This window comes from Octodon degus, unplaced genomic scaffold (genome assembly GCF_000260255.1).
Source record: "Octodon degus isolate 3935 unplaced genomic scaffold, OctDeg1.0 scaffold00082, whole genome shotgun sequence".
Classification (NCBI taxonomy): Eukaryota; Metazoa; Chordata; class Mammalia; order Rodentia; family Octodontidae; genus Octodon; species Octodon degus.
Window position 1 is genome coordinate 11,516,485 of NW_004524658.1, and position 13,055 is coordinate 11,529,539.

At 41.2% G+C, this 13,055-nt stretch overlaps 1 protein-coding gene and 1 pseudogene across 3 annotated transcripts in view; both read right to left on the reverse strand.

Moving 5' to 3' along the window:
* Window positions 1-13,055, reverse strand: part of Cacnb4 (calcium voltage-gated channel auxiliary subunit beta 4) — a 313,335-nt gene that overhangs the window by 56,904 nt on the left and 243,376 nt on the right. The gene's annotated exons all lie outside the window — the stretch shown is intronic.
* LOC101562626 lies at window positions 8,151-8,773 on the reverse strand (annotated as a pseudogene).

Here is a 13,055-nt window from a genome sequence, read left to right on the forward strand (position 1 = left end):
ACCGTGGTCCCTGTGCTTTGCTAAGCTTGTTCTAAGTAGGTGCTTTAGACCACTGAGCCATCTCACCAGCCCTAGAACAGGCATTTTCAAATCCTACATTGAGTTGCACTTGACAATAAAATAAGCTGGGACCTGCTACATAGTAGGGACCCAAGGAATCCTCTCTCATAGCCATTTCCTAGGGCTGACATTTCGATATTGATGTAAAAAAATAAGGAGGTGTGGAGATGCAGCTTGGTGGCAGAGTACCTGCTTAGCATGAGTAAGATATTGTGCTCATTAAATCCTCATCACTGAAAAAAATGAATTAAGGCATTCTAGTCATTTTTCAATTTATTTATACATCTACAACAGCACATCTTGAGATGTTGTCATTTTCTTACTGCTGAGAAAACATGCTGTAAATTTAATAATTGCAATGTGTCCAAATCCATCTACTTAGTGTGGCATTTTTCAAAGTGCCCTTTTAAAGAAAATGCATTTGTTAACCAAATTACAATCAAATTTCTTTGAACAAATCTACTGGGGAAAGAATTGGACATACAAAGGGGTAAATACAGGGTGACTTTCATAGATGTATTCATTGCTTTAAAAGAACGCTACCTTGAAATTCTTCAAAACAGTTCTATTAGAACACATCTTTTGTCCAAATTTAGGTACACCTGCATAATATCCAGCCCAAGAGAGAAAGGAAACAATGTTTGTAAAATATCTATGAAAAGGGCTTGGAATTTGTCCTTGGCTGTGCTTTGCTGGAGTGTGATATGCAGGCAGCTTATTCCCTAGCGCTGGACTGGTTGCTTGGAGGACAGAGGGACTCTAAAGTGATTAAGACACCCATGTCAGGAGGGAGCCACTCTCCTTGTTGAGAAGACCACATACTGGAGAAGGCTAGTGACAACATCTATCAAGAAAGCAGGTTGAGCCTATAATCCTGGCATTCTGGAAGGGTCACACATTCAAGTTCAGCCTGGGCAATTTAGAAAGATCCTATCTTAAAAACAAAATCAACTGAAATAAAAAAAATAAATAGATCTGCAGGTGTAGTTCAGTGTGAAGGCTTTGGGTTCCATCCCCAGTCCTGGAGGAAGGACAGCCTAGGGAAGGAGGGAGGGAGGGAGGGAGGGAGAAAAGAAAGAGAAAGCTGTCCAGTAAACAGTGAGTCAAATGTGAAACACACAATTCATTCTCACCACCAGGAGATATCTAACTTCCTGAAATTACCTTAACAGCTTTTTACTCCTGGTGTTCAGTTATCTCTGAGCACACAACCAGTGACTCGGGGACTCCTGCAAATGAACTTTTTGAAATAGGAGCAATACTGTAAGAATCATAATATTCCTTAATAAGCTCTACTACTGCCAAATACATTCAACTTTTTGTTTACTTGTTTATTTCCAAAAATATTGGGAGAGTAGAAACCTCAAATACTGTGAGACCCATTTTCACTGTGAGTGTTACATCATTATGACATTCATCCTGGAGTTTTCAAAGTGTCATCTACATCTATTTTTATATCAAAATTACCATGGCTGGCTTGTAAAGTCCAAGAAACATAAGAAATTCAACAACGGGGGCCGGAGAGATAGCTCAGTAGAATAAGCGCTTGCCTGGCAAGCACAAGGACCTGAGTTCAATCCCCGGTTCCACCAAAAAAAAAAAAAAAAAAAAGAAAAAAAGAAATTCAACATTAAGAGCCTGCTGAGCCAGGGAGATAGCTCAGCAACATAAGCTCCTGCCTGACAAGTACAAGGTCCTCAGTTCCACTGCTGGTAACACACACACACACACACACACACACACACACACACACACACACATTTCAGTCCAGGGACATGTTCTGCTGGTTTGTTACTGGCTTGGTTTCTTGTTTTTATTTATTTAAAATTTTTCTTTTTCTTTTTTTTTTGGGGGGGGGCTGCCCCTTAGCTCAGTTCTTTAAGTGGCTGCTTCAACAAAGCAGTCAGGCTCAGGTTGCTGTGGTTCGATCCCCACAACTCAAGCCAGCCAAACCTGCCCTGAAGGCATTTGAAGCAAAAAAAAAAATATTGAACTCAGGTCCTTGTGGTTGCCAGGGAAGCGCTTAGTCTACTGAGCCATCTCCCTGGCTCCTATTTAAAATTTTTATTTCAACCTGTTGAGAGACAGTATAGACATGTCCTAGGTCAGTGATGCTGCACTTTTCAGAGCTTCCAGTGACCAACTTCAGCAGGCTACCCGTGCCATAGTACAGGTTCACTGCCTCTAGGAGAAAAGAAGAAAAAGATAAACAGGAATCTGCGTGGTTTGCAAAGGCAGGGGAAATGACAAGCTCACCACAGAGTCTAGGAGGCTGCCCAGGTCAGACCAGGGGAAGGAGCCAGGAAGGGCCAAGGCTACAGCAGGCTTGTGCCGCTGGGATGGGAGGAAGCAGTCCCTCAGAGACTGGCTGAGCCTTTTAGAATCAGGAGAAGGAAACAATGCTGGGCAGAACTGAAGATGTAACAATTACCAGCCCCTGCCGAAGATGGAAACTGCAAGCCCATTAGCTTGTAATTTTCCAAAAAGTCATTCCATAAAATGGGTGAGGAGCAATCTACTCAATTTGTCAGGTAATTCAAAACTGGGTTGTTAACCTGTGTAGAAGAGGCAGGATCATGACCACTCACTCTGAGGTTCCTAAGGAAAAACCAGCGTAAGTCTCATCTAGAGATTCTCAGCTAACTAAACCAAGTTTTAGACTTAGAGTTTCCACGGGAAAGACACACACAGAGATACTTGTAATGTGTGTGTGTGTGTGTGTGTGTGTGTGTATTTATTTATTTATTTATTTATTTTAAAAGCCAGAAAAGAATGCATCTTAGTCAGGCATGGTGACAGGTGCTTATAGTCCCATATACTCAGGAAAATAAGTCAAGAAGATAACTTTAGTTCCTGGAGTTCCAGACCAGTCAAGGCAATATACTAAGACCCCATCTCAAAAAAAAAAAAAAAAAAGATAAAGCATGTATCCTAGTGAATATCAAAAGAAAAGCAGCATGTATTTTTCATTAACATAAGGCCCAGACTCTTTTTGTGTTCAGTACTGAAAAAAAAGAACAGTCTAGCCTCACACCTTTCATGAATCTTAAGTACAAAATACAAAATGCTGGCAGAAACATTGGAAAATTAGCTTCCTGTCTTCTGGGACGAGGAAAGTAATTTTGCGTCAAACAATCCAAGAGTTTCTCACTCACAGGGAGGCTGCCTGAGGTGGGCTGGGAGCAGCCACGTGCTGCGGCCAGGGTTGGTCATATGCTCTTAGCAGTTCTCATTGGCTACGGACTCGGGGCAAGTTACTTTAAACTTCTGGGTCCCGACTTCCTTTCTTTCTGTCTATGTGGGGGAAATGATGCATCCACTAAAGATCCGATGTGAGATGCAACATTTTTTTGACCATCACAGGGGAAATTAAGAAAGTGCAAGCAATTAATCTCTGACTTTCTAATTAGAGGCTTGGCAGCTTTTCAACATTAAATCTTTTGGCTGCCTCAGAATAGTGGAATATGTATCCTTTTTGTAACTTACATAAAATTTACATTTTAAGTATACAGTTCAATGTTTTCAGTACATTTATAGAACATGATTTATACCACATTCTATTAGAAAATTCCCATCACTTAAAAGAAACCTTCTATTCCCATCCCATCTGTAGACTAAGAATCTGCTTATCTTGTCACTGTAAAATTAAAACAAAGTTTCTACTTTTCTGAGTAATTTTAGAATTTAGAGATAGCATTAAATTATAGCAAAAAGAAGAGAAGGTCTACAAATGTTTGATCTTCAAATGCAACAATACTGGAGCAGAATCTGGAGATTATTGTAACTGTTGAGTCCCACTCCTAGTCTGTCACTAACTGAGCTACCTGTTCAATACACTCTGACCATAGTGAGGGACATTACATGTCACTAGGTAAGAGGGGGATGGGGAAGGTTTTCCAAGACTCTTTCCTCATACGCAACTGTTTTATAGGATTACCTGGTATACATGCACAATGTTACTACACAATAAGCCAACTATTGTAGTCAAGGTTTACAAGGGAATAGATTTAATACAGGACACCTAATTTATAGGATCATTATTTTATAATATTCACCCAAAAAGTCAAATGTAGGTGTGTAGAAGATCTGTGTATGCAAGAGATCTGTCCACACACTAGAGACCCAAAGAATCCAGCTGAGGGCCTGGATCCCACATTAACATCCTGCCCAAGTCCAGCTGAAGACCTACAACCCAGGGCAATGCCCACCCCCCATGAGTCCAACTGGAGGCCTGGAGCCCACAACCATATCTCATGCAAGTCTATATCAAGAATCTGTGGTGGGAAGGCCCAAAAGTCAGTGGTGGAAGCTAGAAAGTCTGTGCCGGCAGGATGAAGGATCTGTGCCAGCAGGCTGAGGGATCTGCACTGGAGGCAGAAAGCTATGCTCAAGGTAAGGACCAGAGTTCCCCAAAGAGAACTGCAGTCACCCTGCTGAGTTCATACGAGGAAATCCAGCATGACAAGCTTCTCCAAGAGAATCAACAGCATCTCATCTTCCTTCCACTTCTCCTTGTATGTGGCTGGCAACAGTCCTTACTCAGGTGGGCCTTCCACCTCAGCACCACACTCACTCAGTTCAGCTCGGGGTTACAAGTTGACCATTGGTTAAGCCACCTCCCTAATGCTACCCCACAGAACTTTCTGCAGTGACCATCTTGTTATGGATATAGTCCAACATAGTAGCCTCAGGCCACATATGATTACTGAGCACTAGAAGCATGAGTAGAGACCAATATACTACTTAATTTTTAACCTACATTTTAAAATTATAAAATTTCAGTTCCTTTTAATTAATTTTTTTTTTTTGTTTTTTGGTAAAGTTGGTACAGGGTCTCACTATGCAGATCAGACTCATGGTGATCCTCCTGTTTTTGGCCTCCCCTTCACTGGGATTACAGGTGCTTTTAATTAATTTGAACTTAATGTGTATAAGTTTAGTATGGTGGTTATCATACTGAGCTAGGCAACACTCAAAATGTCAGTTTCACTTCTGAATCATAGGACCGGTATCCTTGGCAAAGTTTGGTGTTTCAATAGTTGCATTAAGTTGACTAAGTGCCAGAGTAATGTTCAGAGAAATACATCACACCCACTGGGTTTGAGCCTGTTTCTTGACATTGAGTTGGCAATAACTCAACTGTGTACTTTTTCACACTCAAGGAACACACCTCTTCCTGGGCACAATGCCAGATTTCCCAGCAATAGATGAGTGAAGTACTTGCAAGGCTGCCCTTGGGCACAAAGATCTCTCGGACAACATTCATTTTTACAGGCTGCTGGTCTCTTTGCAGATGCCCTTTCTTCTGATTCCCCCTTCACCAAGCACTTCCCCAGCTCTTTGCTAGGACACTCGGCCTAGCAGGGCCCCAGCTACCACTACAGGTACGTAGCCTGTGCAGGGCCTGGTGGGCAGAACTTTGTGGAAAGAAAAACACATCATATCTTCATTGTTTGTTCCACTGATTTTTTTCCCTCTCTCTCTCTCTTTTAAAACAGAAAAGTAAAAATTTCAAGACAAGATAGTGGAAGATAACAATGGTTAATACATTGCATAGGATTATCTTCAATTAGTTACTCAGAGTCTAAGACATAGGCATGAAAAACTGTCCAAAAAACATTAGCGCAAACCTTTTTTTGCAATGAACTAAGAGAAACTAGTAGTATAACTGTCTTACCTTTCTTGTGTATAAATATATTTTTCTTTATAATTCCTTTTCTTTCCTCTTTTCCTCTGTCTCAGTTTCTCTTTCCTTTTGAACAGTTTCTTCCTTTTTCACAATATCTATTGTACATTTTGGATCTTATTTATTCTTTCAGCTTCTCACACTAGGGAGATAGTACAATGTTCAAACGTGTGTCTGATTTATTTCACTTATGAATATAGGCTCAAGTTGCATCCATTTACTGGTAAAAATTTCAAATGCATCCCTCTTTAGGGCTGAGTAGCACTCCACTGTATAAAAAGACCATATCTTTTTAAATCCATGTTCCAGTGACTTTAAATTCTTCTTAGGTATTTGGTAATTGACCCAGGTTGTACTCTGTTGTAATGATATTCATCGTTAGCACCCCTACACTCGTAAGATTTTTTAAAAATTCTGGCTTTCAACGCCTTAACCCAGGATATTGATAATGTGTATGTATAGTCCCAGCACTTTGGCAAAGCAAGGAACTATTGAAATTATACTTTAGAAATCACATGTTAGTCTTATCTAAGTTTTATTTTGTAAATAGGTAGTTTCTTATAAATAGGTCCTCAAAAATATTGGTTGAATGAATAAGTTAAGCTTTGCTTGACAACCACCGCAGTTGTCACGTTTACTAGATGGAACACCTGAAGGTCATACCCCACCATTAATCTAATGTCCCTGGTTAGGCGTCAAAGAACAGTCCTGGGTAGCAAGGGAGTGAGGGTGCATGTTCATAGGAACCCCTAAAGGGAAGGAGAAGAGGATGAATCAGATCCATCCCTTTCCTTTCCATATGTGAATCACTAATGTATGGGTTTTGTTATCCCACCAACCCTAAGAAGTAGGTTCTCATCATTCCCACTGCACAAATGAAGCATATGAGGCTCAAACTAGCAACAAGAACAACCCTTCACATTACTTAAAGATGTCACAATGTCAGGGACAAATGTGGGACTAATTTTTTGGGTTTTTTTTTTTTTTTTTACTTTCCTCCACAAAATTTGATGCAAAAATTACCATTAGAATGTTAAGCGTTTTAGTTGGCTCCACTAACGCAAACATTCCATGATATTTTGTTAATATTGATTATTCACCACAGTCTCACTAATTTAGAATAATAGATACAGGTAAAAGAAAATGCTAGCTTGAGATCCTGAAAAGTGAACCAAAGACTAGTTTCTTTTTTTTTTTTTTCCTTTTTCAGATCTTATTATAAAGTTTTAAAATTACAACAACAGCAAATTTCTCCCAGCACAAGTAACACTTGTTTAAAAAAGGCGGGGGTGGGGTGGCACAAGTGCATGATTTTCCATATTAAAAATGAGATAGACAACTGTTTTTTCTCCCAGATCCCGATGTAAAACCTAAGTAGCCCTAGGTATGCATATATACAAATATACACAAATGCACACACACAAATGCACATAGATCTAGCTCTATAACTACGTAGCAAATTCCAAATCAACTGCAGTATGTCTTACCGGCCACTCCCTGTCCCTCCCCCTCTCCTCTACATCTACTTAAAAAAAAAAGACTCAGAAGTAAAAAGAGGTCTGGAGGTTTTTAAGCAGCTGGTGGTGGGACTGGAGCCCCACCAGACCAAGCAAAGCCACATCTTTAGAGAAGGAAACAAACACAGAGAAAAAAAAAGTCCTCCCAAGACGATAATAATCCATCAAATTGTATGGAAAACCCAAGTTTCAACAGGGCACACTGAGGCACTTGGCTGACTCCCCATCCTTCCCCCAAAGTTTCTGCTCCCATTAAGAGACTTCGACCATGCCACAGAGCCCCCACACCCCATGGCTGATTTCTAGCTCACAGTGAGAAGCTAGTTTCTCCAGGCAGCTGCGACTTGTCCCCCTCCTCTTCTCTAAGACAATAGGGAGCCCAGAAGGGCACGCAGACCTAGGAGAGAAGGACCTGGCCTCGGACCCCCTGCTGCTCTCTCCTTTACCCCAAAAAAGATTTCGGAATTCTCACAGGGGTGCCCAACTTAAAAAACAAAACACCTTAAAGACACTCCTACAGACCTTTACAATAAATTCCTGGGCTCCCTCTCCTTTAGGAGGGCAAACAGCTCAGCCTGTTTTCTTCAACTCCATCTACCCTCATAGCAACCCCCCTAACACAACACACACCCCACCCAAACCCGAACCCCATTAAGATTAATAGCGAATCAACAAAACGAAATGTAAGTACATCCTCATCGTTACAGAGATGAGATTTGTTATTGTGGTCCTTGCACAACTGGAAGGAAAAAGCAATTATTCCACAATCTCTGAGGAATTCAAAGTCTGTCTCTTATAAAGTCAGAACAAATGGGGCAAAGGGTTGCAAAGAATCAAGGAAGGAAAAAAGTATTGATAGAGTGAGAGAGTGGAGTGTCCGTCGTAAGAAAAGGCTTCCTCATCACTTCTTCTTGCCAGCCCTCTTGGCACTGGACTTGGCTTTGGGCTTCACTGGTTTGGCCTTCTTGGGCTTGGATGTCTTGACTGGCTTGGCCTTGACAACCTTGGGTTTTTTGGCTTTCTTGGGTGTGGCAGCCACCTTCTTCTTGGCCTTCTTGACTGGGGTGGCTTTAGGTTCCTTGCTTGGGGCTTTGGAGGCAGCTTTCTTGGGCTTGGCTGCCTTCTTTAGCGTGGCTACCTTCTTGACCTCCTTCTTGGTCTTCTTTTTTTTTCTTGGTCTTCTTGAAGGCTACTGCCCTCTTGGGCTCGTCGCTCTTGGCTAGCCGGAAGGACCCGGAGGCACCCACCCCTTTGGTTTGCTTGAGGACCCCGGTGGTCACCAGGCGCTTGATGGACAACTTGATCTGGGAGTCCGCGTTCTCACCCACCTTGTAGTGGCTCTTGATGTACTTCTGGATGGACTGGCGTGAGGAGCCAGCGCGGTTCTTCTCGGCCTGGATGGCAGCCACGATCATGTCTGAATACTTGGGGTGGTCTGTGGACTTCTTAGAGGCCTTGGCCCGCTTGGGCTTGGCCGCAGGGACGGATGTGGAGTTCTCGGTCATGGTGGCCTGCCTGGTCCCGCTACTGAAGGTGCCTTCCCAAGGGCCAGCCCTCGGAGGGATGTGCTCTCGGCCCCATGGCTACCAGCCCCATCCGGACTCGGGCCATCCGGGATGTGGTCAAGGAGCCGCTGCTGCTTCCACTGGTGCGGGGTGCAGGAGGGCCTGCTGGGCCGGCTCTGCGAGGCCCAGCCCTGCCAGACTACCACTTGGTCTGACCGCCTAGCTACCACTCTGCCTCCACCTCCTCCACCTCCCCTTTCCCAGCTCCGCGTCTAAACACTAGTTTCAAAAGACATGTTTACCACTTCTAAGAGCAACAATATCTCCAGAGGTTGTGGTTTGTAGATCTGAGCCTCTACTTTGATGGCAGGGTTTTAAATCATTATTTTTGGTCTTGGTAGATGATTATAAGTAACCTTAAGAGTTTTTCTAAGTAATAACTCCTCCAACATTTTCACATTTTTTATTTAAAAATTACTTCTTATAATTGAATTTTAATTATTTAAAAATATATAATAAGCACAAGAAAGTGGTTACCTATAGCCAAGTTTTACTATTTACAAGTCACTGAAAGACATTGGCACCCTGAACAGTCACTAGGAACCAGCCTAGACTGATCAAAACCTAGTGAGACCTTCTGACTAACCCAGGCGACACAGGAGAGGGACCCGGGCCGCTCCACCTGGCTGATCACAGTGCTGCTGGCACCTGGAAGCATCAGCCACAGCACAAGGTCTTCACTCAAGGGTGGCTTCTCAAGCAGCACTGATCTCACTGAGGCAGAGATGTTAATGAGGAAGTGACAGCATTTGCTAAGGAGATTGGGGTGTGCTGCTGTTGGTAAAGGCAGTGCTGCCTATAAAAAAGGCAGCTGAGAGATTCCTGTAAGTGTGGACTTCCATCCCGTCAGGGAAGGCGAAGGACTGGGAAATGCTACCCTCTCACACTTCCCCCAGAGTAGTTTATTTTATTTTTTATTTTATTTTTTTTTCTTTTCAAAGTTTTATTGATAAACATATAGCAATGAGACAGTTTCAAATCAAATCGAAAGTACAGTTTCAACAAATAATACACTGCATACATTCTTCTCAGTGGTTAATTGCTATACAAGATGCAGACTTGTGATCCTACTTACAAACACCATTAGAAAAAATCATTCTATTCATTAAGAGAATGCAACTATATATCTATCCCAACCACTTTGAATACACAGATACAAAATGGACATTCATAGTTATACCCCAATTTTTTTTTAAGTTCTGTTGTTGAATATTATAGGTGTGTAAACTCAGCAAAATATTCTAAAAGAGTACAGAAGGCCATAATACCATTGGGTCTTCTGTTTAACTGGCAATGTCAGAAATTATTGACCTGAGTCCCCCACAGCTCAACATAACAACAGAGTAGTTTATTTTATTAATGTATTTTTTTTTTTTTTTTTTTTGGCAGAACCGGGATTGAACTCAGGCCCTTGTGCTTACCAAGGAAGCGCTTATTCTACTGAGTCATCTCCCCGGCACCCCCAGAGTAGTTTATAAAGCTGCCTACAACACACTTTTTTTTATGTTAGTCTATTTTCTTGAGAGTCAGATTAGTGATAGGACAATACTATATATGTTCCCCACAAAAGCAGTTTCAGGCAATCACCAGTGTCTTCAAAGATAAAACAATTTTTAAAAGAGGAATTCTCCTGTCAGACAAAAGGGAAAATAATATATCTCCCATTAGAACAGAAAAAGGACTTGAACCTTACCTGTAGCATTTCTGCAGCACTGAGAACTGTTTGATGAAAAATCATCTTTAAGTCATTCTGTGGGGGGCTGGTGAGATGGCTCAGTGGTCTAAAGCACCTATTTAGAACAAGCTTAGCATAGCACAGGGACCACGGTTCAATCCCCCAGCACCACATGCCAGCCAGCCCTGCCCCCAGGTGGGTTGAGCTGGCCACACACACACACACACACACACACACATAAATAATTTTTTTTTAATTAAAAAAAAAAAAAAAAAAAAAAAAAAGTCATTCTGTGGAATGACTTTTGAATGGCTAGATTCTCATTGCAGGAACATCTATTTGTAGCTAACAGAAACCAGGTGTCTACAAGAACAGTTATGCTAAGATTGGGGGTAGAGCTCAGCAGTAAGGTGTGTGCTTGACATACAGAGGTCCTGGGTTTGATCCCCAGCATCCCCACACTCTCCACAGCATGCAAAACGGAAATGCTTCCCCAGAGGTTGCCGGAGAGACAATGAAAGCCCCAATAAAGCATCATGTTAAGCAAGAATCATGTCCTATCTCTATTAGTGGTTCTCAGATTGCCCACACAAAACTATACTATGTAGGAGATCAAAAGTACTTACTGAATGAAGAATGAACAAGATGGCTTCAGGGGAGGGAGAACTTTACATAGAGCACCCAGTAGCTCCCAGACTTTACCCAAAGCAAGGACATACTTCTGCCTCCATGGTTTTGGAAATCAAGTTGTAAAGAGCAGTAAAAATCAAAACTGATTTTAACTTGGCAGATGATATGAACATCAATTGGAAAACTTAATATTCAGAAACTCCTCAGAAAAATATTTAATGGGGCAGAGGAGATGGCTCAGCGGAATAAGTGCTTGCCTAGCAAGTGCAAGGGCCTGAGTTCAATCTCCAGTTCCACCAAAAAAAAAAAGAAAGAAAAAAGAAAAATGTTTTAAAAATAATACAGAAGGAAAAGTACTCATTCAAACATATTGAAACATACCCTGATACTCCAGAAATTAAAAATGTTTGGCACTGGCACAGATCCATGAAATTATGTGGCAGCCCAAAACGAACCCCTCTATTTGAAAGATAATTATATGTGATAGAAGAAACATTTCAAATCAGCGGGGATAGAGTATAACTCAATAAACACCGTAGGAAAATTCAGCTAGGTAATTGGAAAAAGAGATAAAACTCCTATGATATGCCTTATAGAAAAATAAATTTCAGAAATAGAGACTTGGACCGGGGAGATAGCTCAGCAGCATTAGTGCCTGCCTGGCAAGCACAAGGTCCCAAGCTTGAGCTCTGGTACTGCAATAGACAGACAGATAGATAGATGGATGGATAGATAGATAGACGGACAGACAGATGAGACTTAAAGGCAAAACACATACATGCTTGTACATACATACACTGCCACTAGCAAATATGACAGGAGTTTTAAAATAGCACAACAAATGGTTCTGAATTTTTAGCTCAGTCAGTAGAATAAGTGGTTGCCAGGCAAGCGCAAGATCCTGAGTTCAATCCCTGGTACCACCAAAAAAAAAAAAAAAAAAAAAAAAAAAATTAAAATTAAAAAAATCAATAAATTTGACTATGTTAAAATTTAAAGATTTATCTGGGAAAAAACACAATAGTTAAAATGACAAAAAAAAAAAAAACAAACTTCCACATAAGTAACCTGGGATTAATGTTCTTCATATTTAATGAGCTCTAACATATTACAAATAATGAATAGGCTGCCTCTTCAGTCACTCCACAGAAAAGGAGAAAAACAGGATACAGAAAAGAAAATGGTAGGGCCGGCCAGATAGCTCAGTGGATTAAAGCACCTGCTTAGGCAGACACAGGGACCAGGGTTTGATCCCTGGTGATCCTCTGTGTGCTATGCCAGCTCCACCCCCAGGGCATGCCGAGATGTGATTGGGCATGGTGGTGTAGACCTATAATCCCAGGGTTTGGGAGGCTGAAAACAGATGAATCACTATGAGTCCAATTCATGTAATGAGACCCTATAGACCCTGTACTAAATGCATAAGAAAAAAGAAACAGAATATTCGCTAGACCTACAAAAAGATGTTCAGGTTTTTTTCCCAAGAAATAAAATATGACAGTCCTTTTACCTACTAGGTTAAAGATCAAAACATTAGATAATGTCAAGTATTAAATACTAAGCATTAGTGGGAATGCAGCAAAACTGTCACTTAATGAAAGTAGCATAATATTTTGAAAGTAATTAGGCAAAAATTGAGCTGCTCCACTTGAAGATATTACACAGGAGAAAAGTCTATATCATATTTGTATATACAAATGTATGTAGGAGAATATTCACTGCAATACTGCCTATGACAGTTGTTATAAAGTTAATAGAAAGCCAGCTGGGTATAATAATGCACTCCCGGAGTTGCAGCTACTCATAAAGTTAAAGCAGGAAGATTCCCTGAATCCAGGCATCCAAGTCTATCCTGGGCAAAAGAGCAAGACTCTCTCTCTCTCTCTATCTCTCTCTCTCTCTCTCTCTCTCTCTCTATATAT